This window comes from Temnothorax longispinosus, chromosome 10, assembly GCF_030848805.1.
Source record: "Temnothorax longispinosus isolate EJ_2023e chromosome 10, Tlon_JGU_v1, whole genome shotgun sequence".
NCBI classification, from domain to species: Eukaryota; Metazoa; Arthropoda; class Insecta; order Hymenoptera; family Formicidae; genus Temnothorax; species Temnothorax longispinosus.
Genome location: NC_092367.1, coordinates 10,520,249 through 10,534,933, shown reverse-complemented (window position 1 = coordinate 10,534,933; position 14,685 = coordinate 10,520,249).

The following is a 14,685-nucleotide window of genomic DNA, read 5'->3' as shown; positions in this document are numbered from 1 at the left end:
AAGAACAGTGCTTTCTGACTTATGGTAGGTTAACCACTAGTTTCCTAAATCTTTATTTTAGTAGCGGAGCTGCCCGACCGCGGCTGCGAAACTTTCTCAAATAAATCGAATGGCCCGGGCAGTAACGGCCGGGTCATCCGTGAAGCTTTCCGAAAGCAGGCAGTTTTGTACACTCAACGCGCAGGTGGTGAAACCCGAGTACACGCATTAGTTTTGCCCGAGACACCCGCGAGGTTGAACGGCAAGCTCGGAGTTATGTTGGCCCTCCGAGTTAGAGGTTGTGACCGGACGTTTCCTCCCCGGGTACGTGATCACACGTAAAGTGAGATTTTAGCCAGATTGCCTATCAAACGTCGCCACTCGGTTTGCATAGTACCGATAAGTGTAACAAATTAAGACCACGTCTTGCAACGATATCACTTAATTCTTTCTTTATTTTCAGGTTCCTCCTCGACGCAGGTGTCTCGACGGCCCCGACGCTCCGTCACTGCTGTGATCTCATGGACAACGGGGGACCACCCTCGTGGTAGCAGTATATTGGATCGTTATTAATCGGTTAAGTTTTGTTCGAGCAATTCCACCCGAAATATTTCAACTGTCCGCTGACTATCCACATCCTCGCTTTATTGCATCACTGAAGCCGCGTGTAATTCAACTGCCGCCGACTATCCCAGCTCTCGATTATCGCATACCGGATCCGGCTGACAAATCTTCTCGCCCCTTCTGGATCTACTGCCGCTGACTGCCCAATCCTCGCATTATCGCATACTGGAACGCCGCTGACTTCGATGGATCGATGCCGTGGGACAAGGTCAGTCGCAGGTAAGTATTCGAAATTACTTGACCCTGCGTATAACACGATTGTTTTAGTTCCAGATCGTCGTTGTGGGTTACAAATTTCCACGCTGACACATTTCGTGAACGTTGTTACAAATGGTAGCTGAGTACTCGCGCAATGTATAACGCGCTATTTTTAACGTCGCACCTACGCGTAAGTGCTTGGTTTGTTAAGACCGCGCGATCTAAGAGCGTGTTTACCCCGACCGCGATATCCAGAGCGACTGCCTCGAGTTGCCGAGCGCTCTCGGCTATCCCACCTCTGGCTCTTTACTCCTCCACCGGGTTGTTTTCCATCTTGGTACTTTCCGTGCCAGAGTTCCCGCTTTCACTTTTCTTTCGATCGTTTTTGTGCACTGTTTTCCGTCGCCCGTGCTGCCTGCGGTTTTCACTCTACGCCTTATACTAATCGCTCCTGCGTTCTCACTCTACGCCTTATACTATCGCACGCATCGTCTGGGTTTTTCCCCCCCCGCTGGAACCCCGCTCCCCCTGTTTTCCCCGGGTCGGGTATTTCCCGATATGAGTGTGTCTCCGCTGACCCTCCCGGATCGATTTCGGCCCTCCTTTAATGCGTTCCAACCGCGCCAGATTTTCCCCGGTCTACCTCGTTTCCGGATTCTCCTAGTGTCATCATTTTCCCCGCTAAACTCGCTTCCGTTACGGGGGATATCGCGTCGCGAGTTCGTTTCGGGTTGTTCCTCCTCCGGGTCGCCCTGAGCGTGTTAGGCGAGTCCTCGCCCGCTTGTGACCTCCGTGGCCTTCGTGCGGGGTCTTGTTAGGACCCCGCGTTTCCGCGCCCGTCGTTGTAATCCGCGTCGCGGTTCGGTGGTCCATTTGTTTGTTCGTCCCTTGGGGACGGCCGCCGCGGCTCACCTTCGGCTAGACCTCCGTGCCCCCCGTACGGGGTTTCATTCTCCGTGACCCCAGCCGATCTCTCCGAGCCCTCAGTGATAAATCCGCGTCGCGGTTCGCTGGTCTTTGTTTGTGCGTCCTTGAACAACCTCCACGGCTCAGCCCTTCGCCAGACCTCCGTGCCCCCCGGTACGGGGGTCTTCTCGTGCCCGCCCCCGCGATTTTCCGCCCCGCTGCGTTGTCGACTTGTCGCGGTCCGGGTGTCGTCACTTTTCGGGATCCCCCCATGTACGATTTCCGTGGTTCGGCGGCTATTGGCTGCACCCCATCCGTGCCCTCGAGCGCGGGGTTCCCTTTCCCCCCCCCCCGGATCCGCGAGTCCTTCTGCGCCCGCTGGCGCTATCGCGTGTGTGTCGAGGCCCTTGTATTCGAGCCACCGTTCTGTCAGACGTCATCACCGGGGCGCCAATCATCTCGCATCCCCGATACGCGGCTGCTTCGGCCGCCACCCGGCGCTATAGACAACCGTCGCCTCCCTACTACGCGGTGGTCTCATCAGTCCGCGCTGATTCCGCTATTTCCGCGTTGGTCTTTTCTTTGTCTCGGCGCTTCGTCATGGTATCGTGTGGTTGGCCTCCGGCACCCCTGAGACGTTTCCGGGTTCTTGTTCCCGGTCTTACCGATTAACCCTCGTTCGCGGGGGTCCACTCGGTACCCGCTAGCTCGCGTGCCCGTTGCGCTATCTCGACGGCGTCGTCCCGATCTGCTTCTGCTGTCTCTCCTTCCAATCCCTCCCCGCCGTCTGATCCTGACCTCCGCTCGTCGATCATTTCATGCCCCATTCCTCGCCTGCCGGGTCAATCGTGTCCCGGTCACTAATTTCGGGATTCGGTACAACGCTAGCCATATGGATCTCGACTCGCTATCCGGTAATTCTATTCGCAATTGTCGATGTCCGCTGCTTCCCGGAGTCGCTGCTCAATGCCCCTCGGCGAGTGTCCCGTCGCTCAGCTTATGCGAACGGTTGCGCCAGCAATTGTGACCGGTCCCGTGCAATGAAAATCTCACAATATTGCCACGCTTCCTACTTGGGGTGGCTGAAATTACGAGCGTCGCCAACTGGATTTTTCAGCTCAATACGACAACCTTGTGTCTTCTGCGTTGCCCCGTCCTTCCTCTTCATCTTATGTCTGCCGTCCTTTACGTCGCGGACTGTTCCAGGCCGTCGGCCAGCCCTGGTCTGCGTGTTGCGGTATTCACCGCCTTACGGGTAACTCTCGTCACTGATCGGTCCGCTAATAATCACGTGTTTGTTTTATATAAACACATACACAATGTAATATTCCACAGTTTACCGTTTCTGTCTCTCTCCTTGTCGCGTGCTCACTCCCGCGCTATCAATCGCACGAGGTTTGTCTACTCGAATGTCCAGATACCAGAGCTTTCGACTAATCGTCGTTTCGCATCATGAGCTGCTCTTTCGCTATATGGGTAATGACCCCGTTTTGTCTTAGCGGCTCGTCGCGAAATAGGCCCTCGACTTGAGTCATTTTAATGCCGTAACCGTGTATCACGATTCAACGCCTCTATTTCGCACCGATATTTCGCTACTTGTCGAGGCAATCACGTGATAAGAATAGGAAATCGAGTTTGTTCGCGCTACCGTAAAACGTTTTTACGCCTCGAAATCTATCCGTAGACTGTCCGGGAGAAACGTCTAGTTCCGCCACTTTAGTACTGACCAGGCGCGCCGCTTCCATGTCGGCGGAGAAACCGGGTATCCCCGGCGCGCCTTTCTCTTCAACCATCGCATCGCTCGACGACGGACGACCGTCCTACTATTTAAACTGCAATCGCCCTTGAAATGCTGAACCGCTGTGGTTGGTTCAGCTCGTTCGGATCAGAGAAACTGCGTTCGGATTGGACGCGGACCAGGGCGCATTTCGCGCTCCGCAATCGCTCGCACTTTGCAATGGGCGTCTTCCCCAATGCCGACGCTCTCAACGGCACAAAATGCACCTCCGTTGCGGCTGTCACTCTGAACTGGTTCCGAGTGACCTTGTACGGGAGTCTTTTTGACGTTCGTCGCTGCATGCCGGTAGGGTGCTGCTGTCCTTTCTACCTGCCTATCAAATCTCTTATTCCCCTTTTCTTTCAGGTACCCGCGTCCAAGTCGTCTCGCCTATCAACGGCGTTATAGGCTTCAACCAGTATTACAACCGTCGGTAAGCCTAAGGTAACATGACATGCCTAAATCTAATAAAATTAATTCTCTCGACGGGAAATCCAAATAAGATAATAAGCATTCCCCGCGTCCCACACTATCGTCGCTTTGTTGAGCCATCTGGCTTCCCCATTGGTTCGGTTTTCCGCGATCACTAAAAGGTGCGCCTCGCTCTCTCATTGGCTCTGGCGCGCAAAATCTAAACTACTCTGAAAATTGCAAATAAAATCAAATGCCCGGAATTCGTTCCTTTGGGCTATCGCCGCGTCAAGATGTTCGCTACTGTCCAATCTATCGAAACTACCGTAATCTAATAAATCGACTGGTGTCACGTCTGACGGTATATCACCGCTATAAAATTCCACCCGCATGAAATTTTTCGATTTTCACCTTCATTTCGTAAAGTCCCCAGCATCTAAAACCACGATGACATACTATAACAATCTATCTTTAACTAAATGTCCACAAAATCACTCAGCATGATGCGAACCGCTTTCGTAAAGTAGTAGACATAGCCTAGAGAACATGGCCGCCTTAAAAGTACCCTTTCAAGCTTAAGCCCCCATTTCATGAATCACACTATAAACTTTGTACAATTGCTTTTTTCGTAAACTGCTATTACAAACTTTATGCTATCTTTTAGCAATACCAATTCAATTCAACACACGCTAAATACATGTTCCATAAGATAACTCAGAGATTAAATAAAATATAAATGATTAACTTAAAAAGATTATTCCTAAGACATAACCTTTTATTGCCTGAGAAACATTATCACTCTAAATAACTAATTATTTCATAGCAGTTTTTCAAACACATGATTGTTATAAACATTAAATTATCTTATTAACAGACCTATTTAGTTGTTACTTAAACTATCCCCCAAGGTCGAATAACCTTTTGACTTATAAACCTTATTGTAAATTTCTCAACTAACTAATTACCATAATTTATCTAAAAATAGTATTAAAGATGAATAATAAAATCACTACCACTACCGCCTCAAGCTGTCACTACCCTCCCAAAACTCCCACATCAATATCTCTTCTTATTCCGGATATAATTAAAATTATGGAAATCCATCAACACAGAAAGTTTAACAACCTAAAAAAATGCCTATTATCTGAACACAACAAGACCCTAAACACGCTCCTCCCATCCTTTTTCTCTCTCTACCGTGTTTCCGAGTATAAATTTTAAAGTTTCAGCTCCGCCATTTTGAATTCCTACCCTTTTTGACTTTAACAAAGAACCAAATCACTTTTACATTAATAGGTTAGACTCTTTTTCATTTTAAAGCTGAACATTTCATTTCTTACAAAATTTGACCTTAATTATTATGATAAAAATGGAATCTCTCCTACTTCACTAATAAACCAACAGTAGTAACGTTAACGCTGATTTTTCTATTTTATCAATTATTAAACATTACTACGCGATTCTGCAACAATTGAACTTCACTCCATAACAAGACGCGGATAGCCATAAGTAAATTCTTAAGATAATTAAAATAAAATAGAAAACGATTTAGTTTGAAATAAAAAACAATCTTATACGTGATACGAAGATCGCTTTAGAATTCGTGATGCATGAAAAACATGTCTACATCCATCATTTATTTTTGCAAACGTACTTTTATAACCAGCCATAACACACTTATTGACCATGTCAATAAATATTTTTAACTGATACCTTGTATCACGTATAACACCTTTTATATAGCAAGTCAAAACCTTGTCCACTTTTCTCAGAAAGCGCTATAAATTCCAAGTGAAAACAAGACACCCGCGGGTTATCAAGGAAATTACCTCATAAATAATACGTCCTGACAGCACGTATATTACCTAATGTTAACACGGCTATTGGACTCGGGGACATTAACATTTAAACTCTTATATTTTCCCAAATATAATGGCAACAAATTACTTATTCCTAATATATAACGATAGTCTGAACCCTTCTCTTGAAAATCATCCATAATACAATGTTTTTGTTAACTTCCTATACCTAATTAATCGTGAAAAACATACCCCTCGTTCAAAACTCGTTCTGGTAAATACAAATTTCAACCCCATATCTAAAACTCTGCATCAGCGTACCACCCACGAAAAATGAATATTTTTATTTCTAGCAATTGTTTATTTATGAAATATTTATAACAATAAATACGCGATGTTCATAAACGAGATACTATTAGAAATTCAAAACCTCTTCAACAATAGAACAGAATAATACCATACGCGAATTAAGAGTACAAATTTATTTAATTAATACATTGTTATTACAAATACATATATTCCAATAAATTTTCCAAATGCTATTATACTTTAGTGACAGTTCTGCAATATGTTTCCTATACACTCCCATCAATTGCCCACCAGTTGCGAAATATAAAACTAAAAATCTTATATATATATATGTATTTTAATTTCATTATTCCTGTACTACTGAATGCTGACCATTTCTATCTGACGGATATATTATTAACCTGATATTAGAAACATTATTAACACCGCTACCATCACTTTTTAATATTACCAACCCCGAAGCGTTTACTCACGAATTCGAGAACGATAAAATTGTATTATGCGCAGCATAAGGAACACGCACGAATCCGAGCGGATGCGAGTATTGTATGATCTGAAGAAAGAAAGAGAGAGTCCAGATATACCATATTAACTATTAGACAAAGCGATCATATCTCTTGTACTTTAGACATGCTAATAATGACTTTAATTATATTAAATTATTCTACTGTATGTAAAGTATGTCTAAAGAAATTTAAATAATATTCAACATATATTTGCACTTTTTACGATTCAATATTAAATATTTTAGTCTTCCTGATAAAGTCTATATAAAATTAATAATGAAATTTAATAATGAAAGGAAGTATCGCTCTCAATACAAATCACCGTTAGACTAGAGAATAAAAATAGAATTCAGACGAGTCACCTGTATGACTCATTCGAGTGAATCTATTCTTAGCAAAACCATATATGGACATGTCGAAGCAGAACATCACGCATGACCATATAAGGTAATGAATTTCAAGACACCACCCCTATGACTCATTGCTGGCAAGCGAGCCACACCCCTAGAAGTAGACTCACATCCGCTAGACAACGCCTTATGACTCATTGTAACGAGGTGCGGTCACCTCCCACTACCGTTTTCCAAAATTGTATAAAAGCAGAATCTTCACCCTCTCGGAGGAGAGTGTGGAACGAGCCAGGAAAGGTCACATATCTTATACTTGTTCCATCCTCCCACATAAACCACTTGTATCGTAAAAGTTCTACAATAAATATCATACTTTTTATATCAAAGAAAGATAAAGATTATTGAATTACCTACCTTCGAAGACGGATCCAAGGAGCCATAATTTACATCGCCGACCATAATGGTCGGGGTTTTACCTCCTTAACTGCAAGAAAAAGAACCCATCAACGGAGACGTTCTGCTGTCGAGCCACCTCGCAACCCAGGACGTCAACTGGGTCGCTGCCCATTGGTCGTTTCCGGTCGACATGCCTGTTTTTGTGTCAAACAAAGTTAATGTAATGAATGTGAAACCGTCCGTCTCGAACCCATTGGTCCATTCTCGTGAAAATTATATCCGCGGCTCATCATTCGTCTACGATCACTCTCGGATCGATCTCGATACTTAGCAAAAATATATAATGTGTAAAGCGTAAAAATCAATGTAACTGTCTGTACGTCTGGGAAGGATATTATTATGGGAATAAAGATTATTAATGTTACGACTATGTATTCTTTTAGCCGCATGATTCTGATTAGTCGTTCTAAGTTAGATAATAAGGTTCTGCTTTCACCCGGTGTGAATAGGCTAATAACAGTATGCATATGATCGCTATTGCAAATAAAATGAAAATAAATGCCAAAACTACAATACGGAACTTATCCGAATCCATCTCTTGTAAAACTATGACCTTGGCCTCTTATTGGCTCTTTTCTCTACTTTTATGACTCTAATGACTCTAATGTTTGAATTATGGGTTTTCGGTGTAAGGATTATTGGGATTGGTCAATTTGTGTGTTCGTAATGTAATATAGTCTCGTTTCGACGTCAGTCGTGTTTTAATCTGTTTCTTATACATAACTGCGCTTGCTTACGCCTATTCGCGCAATCACTCGCACACTTCTAATAAATCTTATAAAAACTTTCTGAATATAATTCTCTCGTGCTCATTGGCACTTGTCGCAATCAAGTAATAAAATAACATAATAAAATCAAACAAAAATGATAAAATTGAATCAAAACTTAATCTTTCTCACTCGGAGACTATCTTTGGCATGCGTTACAATATTTCGCGAATAAAGTATATTAAAATGAAAATATAAATCAAAAGTAACATACACACGTATAAATCATAGAAAAAGGTTAAATATAATATCAACAGTCACGGTTCACAGTTCCGTGAACTGTGATTGGGTCAATGGCATCGTCGCCTCAATCACCTCCTCCGCTGCTGGGGATTGGCTCGTCGCTGCGACGACAACCTCGCCTGGTCCAGCGAGCTGTTCGGCTTCCTCCGCGAGTACTATTGCCTCTGCTACACCCTCTGGAATCAGCTGGAGGATCTGCGCGACCTCGGTGTCCTCCTCGATGGTCGGCTCCTCTTCATTGGCCACCTGAGTCAGTGGCTTCGTCGGCTCGGTCGCGCCCGTCCTCGGCACCTCTGCCCTCTGTTCAGTCATTGGGTCTGTGAAGTCCGCTGTGGCACAATCGGAACTCGACGTTGGAACGAGTGACTTGTCACCCGGTTCCAAGGTACCTTTGGTACGAGGTCGGACAATTTTTTTATTGTCTAGATCGAATCGCTTTTTCATGAAACGGATTCTAGCCATGGTCCCCCCCTCCCCCACCCCTCCTTCAAGGGGTTGAAATAGGGGATTTTGGTTTTTAGGCTGTAACTTCTAAGGGAAGGGTCGGGGGGGAGGTTGGAATCTGAGGACCGAAGGTAGCCCTCGACCATACGCGTCCATCCCCCCAGGTCCCATCCCCCCCTTCCCCCGTTCAGGACTTGGAAATTTTTGAAAATTTTCAAAATTTTTTTATGACGGAACCTGAATTGCTTTTTTGTGATCCGAACTTTGGCACAGGTCCCATCCCCCCCCGATCCCCTCCTTCAAGAGGTTGATTTTTTACTTTACAGTAGCTCCCAAGGGAGTGAACTGGGGGGGGGGGGACCTGAAAGAAAGTTGGTCCCCTCGAGGAGGACTATCCATCCCCCCAGGTCCCATCCTTCCCCTACCCTCCTCTTGGGCTCTGTACTCTTGGACGAGGAGGTTAAAGCTGAAAATTTACAAGTTCCAAGGGGTAACTTTGGAAAAATATCATTTTCAGGACCTATGCCACGTGATTCCAAATGTTGAGAATGTCAATTTGGACCCCCCTTTTTTGACACTTTTTTTGAAACTGTTTGAAAATTTTTCTAAGTTTTTGAGGGGTGGCCGCTCTTGGTCGGTGCGGAAACGCACGCTCAAGCCCCGCCACCGCGACAAGGTGGCGGCCACATCGGCGGGGGGAAGGGAAATGGGAAGGAAATAGGAATTGGAATAGGGAAGGGGAATGTTTGGACTCTTTGGTTTTCTCTTTGGTTTTGTTTTTATAATTTTTTTGTTATTTTTTTTTTTTACGAGTATACATATTATCGCACTCCTTGGGCCTTGACTAAATCGCGGATCAGCGACAACTGATCTTTGTACTTTTCGCCGAATTGGGCTTTATGTATCCCCGAGCTGAGTTGTTTAAGGCGATATCTTATTTGAGACGCAGTGAACGCTGCGAATAGATCCGGACGTGTCTCCTTGAGGCATGACCACGTCATCAAATTATTCACGGAGCACGTTTGTAATCCGTGGTTGATCAGGCGATGTCCATCTTTTCGGTAAAATGGGATACTTTCATCCGCATTTTTCTTTCCGGTTTGTTGCTTACTGTACTGGCGTCGCTCTGAGCTCCGGAATCTCGTCCTGAGAGTCTCGCCGACCTCCTTATCGTTGGTTGTGGTAATGGCGGCGGCGGCGGCGGCATGTTAACGGGCTGGGCTCTCTTCTCTGTCAAGATACTTTTGCTAACATCTTTTGAGTAACAGTCGTTGGCGTGTCGTAACCAGCCGACGATGTGCTCGGTGAGGGCGATGTCGCACGCGGGTTTAACTTCAGATGCTTTTTATTCGGTACGTGGGTCGGCTCTTACGTGCCCCGTATCTGGTTGTTATTTCTCTCGCCCTTTGCGAGAGATCGGGCGACGGCGATCGCGTTATATCCTCTAAGGATATTTGCGTCAGTCTTACGTATGGCACGCGCATTGTTGCTGGGGTTGTCTGAGCGGAGATGGTGCTTATGCCCGATGTGGAGAGCGTTACGTATGGCACGCGCATTGTCGCTGGGGTTGGGAGATGGTGCCTATGCCCGATGTGGAGGGCGTTGGTTGCGGCTGTGGCGTGGTTGGCGGAGGCGACGACGGTTCTTCTCGTTCGTCGCTCGTCGAGGCTGCCGATCTCTCCGCGTCGCTCGGCTCGTTCCCTTCTTCAATGGCAGAGAGCGGTGCCGATCTTGATCGTCTTCCGGGAGGACGGCTACGTCTTCCCAGACGAACGTTCGTCAGCGTGTCGCGCATTTTGTCTTTCAACACCCTTCTGTCCTCGCTGGCATCGCCGATTCTGCCCCAGGCGTATATGTTAGCCTCCCTGTCCTGCATTATACGCGAGGGAAATATTTGGGCGTTCTGGCGCAGATATCCCGTCAAGTTGTCGATCGCCGTTTCTTCGTCTGCGATACGAAGAGTCATTCGGATGACTTTGGCGATTATTGATTGTCTCGGACGTATCATTTCCGTGGCTATGTCTTTTGCTTTAAACAACTTTGACGTTATGCGCATCGCGTTGCGGTTCTGACGCGTACATTTTCCCCATTGTTTCGCCAGTGTATCTAGGCAAAAAGCTTCGTTGTCGGTCGCGAAAAACTTAACGGCCGTCTCTTTCACGTCGTCGTCGTTAAAGTTGGTGGTTTTGACAAAATATTTTGTACGCGTACGCCGCGTACGACGCTATCAAATATTTGACGACGAGAAGCTCGTCGGTTTCGGTAGCCGTCGCTCTATCTTCGCCGTACGCGTGCTTGTCGACGGCATGCATCACTAGCCACTGATGACGCACGGCGTTCATCGTTTGCAGTTTAATGTTACTGCTGTACAACTGATAAATATGGGTGTCGTTGTTGAGCACGGGTCTGAGTTGGACAAGACCGCGGTCGACCGAGTTTCCCTCGGTGCCGTTCACCATCATGCGTTGCGTTGTGACCAGATCAACGATTAATGATGTTAAAATCAAAGTAATAGCCACTTACTACTTGGGCTGTAATTACGGTCGCCACTGTATTTTCCGGGATTTATACAGAAACCCTGTTGCTACGCGGTGCCCCGTCCTTCCTTCTGGCTGTGCGGCCGCTGATGTACACGACGCGGACGTGTTCAAGGCCGTTGGCAACGCCCGGTTTAAGCGCACGTGTGACACGGATATACGGAAAGGATATTCACTGGGGTCGCGAATAATCAGTCATTGTTTATTATAAACAAATAATAGTTTAATAATTTCACAGTTACAGTATCTCGGTACACGCACGGACAGGTTCTATCGCGCGCTCACTCGCGTTAATCGTTAACGAACACTGAGTACCGTCGTTTCGAGCTTTCTTCGGTTGATTACCGTTAACGCGTGGTTAATAGTCGCGTAATTATCGTATACGGCCACGGGATAAGCACACTGAGTCGAGTTATTTTTCGCGCAACCGTCGAAACGTGTTAGCGCCTCGAGTTTCTCAAGCGAACTCTCCCTGCGCAATGCTAGTTGATATACGCATTAAATATTCGCACTTGTCGTAGGCGATTACGGGATAAGTAAACGGTATCGAGTTTTGTCGCGCGCGACCGTCGAAACGTGTGCACGCCTCGATATTCTCACGTAGACTGTCCGGGAGGAACGGTTCTCGACCCCCCACTTTAATGCTAGCGCAGGCGCGTTGCCTCGCTTTTACGCGCGAAAATGATGTAATCTCGCGCGTTATCTCTTTCAATCAATCGCGTCACTTGGTGACGAGCGACACGATCTCTGCGGCGCTTATCCCATTGGCTGAGCCGATCTCATTGGCTCAGCTCAAAATTTGACTGAGATACTGCAGTGGCTTTGCAACGGCGGACATGGGCTCTCGCTTCGGACGCGGCAACCAATGCCAGCCGTCGCAATCTGCACTATGTGCAAACTCGCGGCAAGTCACTCGGAACGATTTCCGAGTGACCGAAAATGGTCTCTTTGACGTTCCCTTTTTTAACCAGGTAAGTAGCATAATTACTAGAATCAATTTTATTAATTCTCCTTTTCTTTCAGGTACCGGGTTCTTCGCGGGATCGTCTCGCCCAATCAATGGACTGGTGAACATCGTCGGTGAGTATCCGAACGGTAAGTATATAAAAATAAGAAATAATGCATTACGCTGCATGAAATACGATTAATCGTACTTGTCTCGACAGGGAATAAACTAAAATAAACGTAAATGAAGTTATACAATGCAATTACGCGCTTCACGACATTCTCTCACTTCGCGGAGCTACGCTCGCTTCCTATTGGTCGATCTGTCGCGCTTATCGGAATAAGTGGCGCCTCGCGCTCTCATTGGCTCTGGGCCTAGCAAAATATAAATCAATCTGAAACTTTGTAATATTATATCGAATTGCCAGGAATCGGTCCTATTGGCTATCGCTGTGTCGAGAATACATAAAACTGATAAATCTAACGCAACTAGCGCTATTCTTAATAGAACAGACCGGGATGAGTCCCATTGGTCCTCGTTATTCGGCATTTCGCCTTTACTGTCAAACTTATGATAAACACAAAAAAATGAATATAAAACAATAAAGTATGGGCTCGCTTGGCCCTTGCTCGTGCTCTCGGCACTCGCTGTCGCACAACATGCGTGAAAAGGTTTAAGGGTCCTCGGGAATCACTCTGGGATCTAATTCGAGGCTCAATAATAAAATGTATAAGGTATAAAGGGTGAAAATCATGCTGACGGTTTGTACGTCTGGAAAGTTAATGACAATTGGTAGGAATATGATAAGGGTGACCACTAGGTATTCCTTGAACTTCATCTTTGCAACTTTGAATCTATCTTATGCCTGGTAATACGGAACGGCTTTGTTAACGTTGGAATACGCTAGCAGTAATATGCAAACTATTGATATAACAAATAGAGAAAATATGAATGCAAGGACTATAATCCTATACTTGTCTGAGTCCATAATGGAACGTTGGCCTGTGATTGGCTCTTTTGCTGAATCTACTTTCATACTTTTGATAATAATGAATCTTTATTGACTCTAATGTTGAAACTAAGTTTTTTTAATGTGAATTTGATATATTCGGGTAGGTAAGGAATGAATTAGGATTTCAGGTAGATTATATATATTTCGACATGCACAATTAAAATAATGTAGCAAATAAAATAAAATAAAATAAATTGAGATAATATCTCCGGTTGACCTTCGTCGTTATATCGCTCTTTGGCGTATCGATTGCACATGCGTATTCTTTTTTAAGGTTGTCAAACAAACAAACATATATATGAAAGTTACATAGAAAAAAATTTAAACAGAGTTAATAATAAACGCGCACGGAACTATCCTATTGGTCCGTCGCCTGTTTCTGGCTCATGTGGCCAAAGTTGATCGCGTCATCTCAGGGTCCCTCGGTTGACCGGCTTTTCCCTGTTGACGCGCCTCGCCGATACCAGCGGGCTGTGCGGTCGGATGACCGTATCCCTGTGCCTCGCCGTGTCCAGCGGGCTGAGTCTCGATCTGCTGTCCTCGCTCGAGGCGAATGGCCTCTGAGATTATCTCCTCTATGGGCGAGAGAATCTGCGTGCTCGCGACGCTCTCGAAGCTGCAGTCCTCCGCTCCTTCTACGTTCTCGATCCCCTGATTGGCCGGTTCCCCTGACTCGGTCGACGGCTCCGCCATGCCCCGCGCTGCTTCGGACGCCTGGTCTGCCGTGATTGGCAGGCACTCTCCGCCGCTTCGCTCAGGAGTCGACTCTGGAAGCGGTGGTACAGCCATCGATTTCATCCTCCTCGGCAATCCTTGATGAGTATTTTACTCAACACGGATTTTTAAATCTGGTCGACTCTGGTCGGTAGTTGTTGTTCGTCGTCGGATTCGTTCGAGTGTCGATCTTTCTTGGAAGTTTGTTTTATTTTGATTCTGGCCTTTTCTGCTGACTTTCTGGTTTTCTGCTTCTTCGTTGGCGGTTTTAATTGTATCGACGACTTGACCATCGGTTTGTTGGGCTTCTTCGCGCTATCTTTTCCTTTGTTTCGCTGCTTTTCTTGCGTTTTTCCGCACCTCCGGTTTGCTGGTACGCCATTAGCTGTTGCATAGACGGTGGTCGAGGTAAGATTCTCCTCAATGACCCCATCTCTCCCGTCGGTAGTACAATCAGTTGCGGTAGTTCCTGTTGTTGTAATTGCTGTGGTATCAACGATGTTGTGGCAAGATCATCGTCTGTTGCATCGGTGTCTCGCTCGGCTGTCTCGTCTCTTTCGCCTCTTCGATTGGCTTAAATTTCGTCGTTGTCCCTTTGCGTGCCCTGATCGTCGTTTCCGCCGTGCCTCTTATTATCGTGGTTTTGATTTCGTAAGAAAATGATCTCACGTCACTTTGGTGTCTCAGGTCTCTGATGACGTATATCG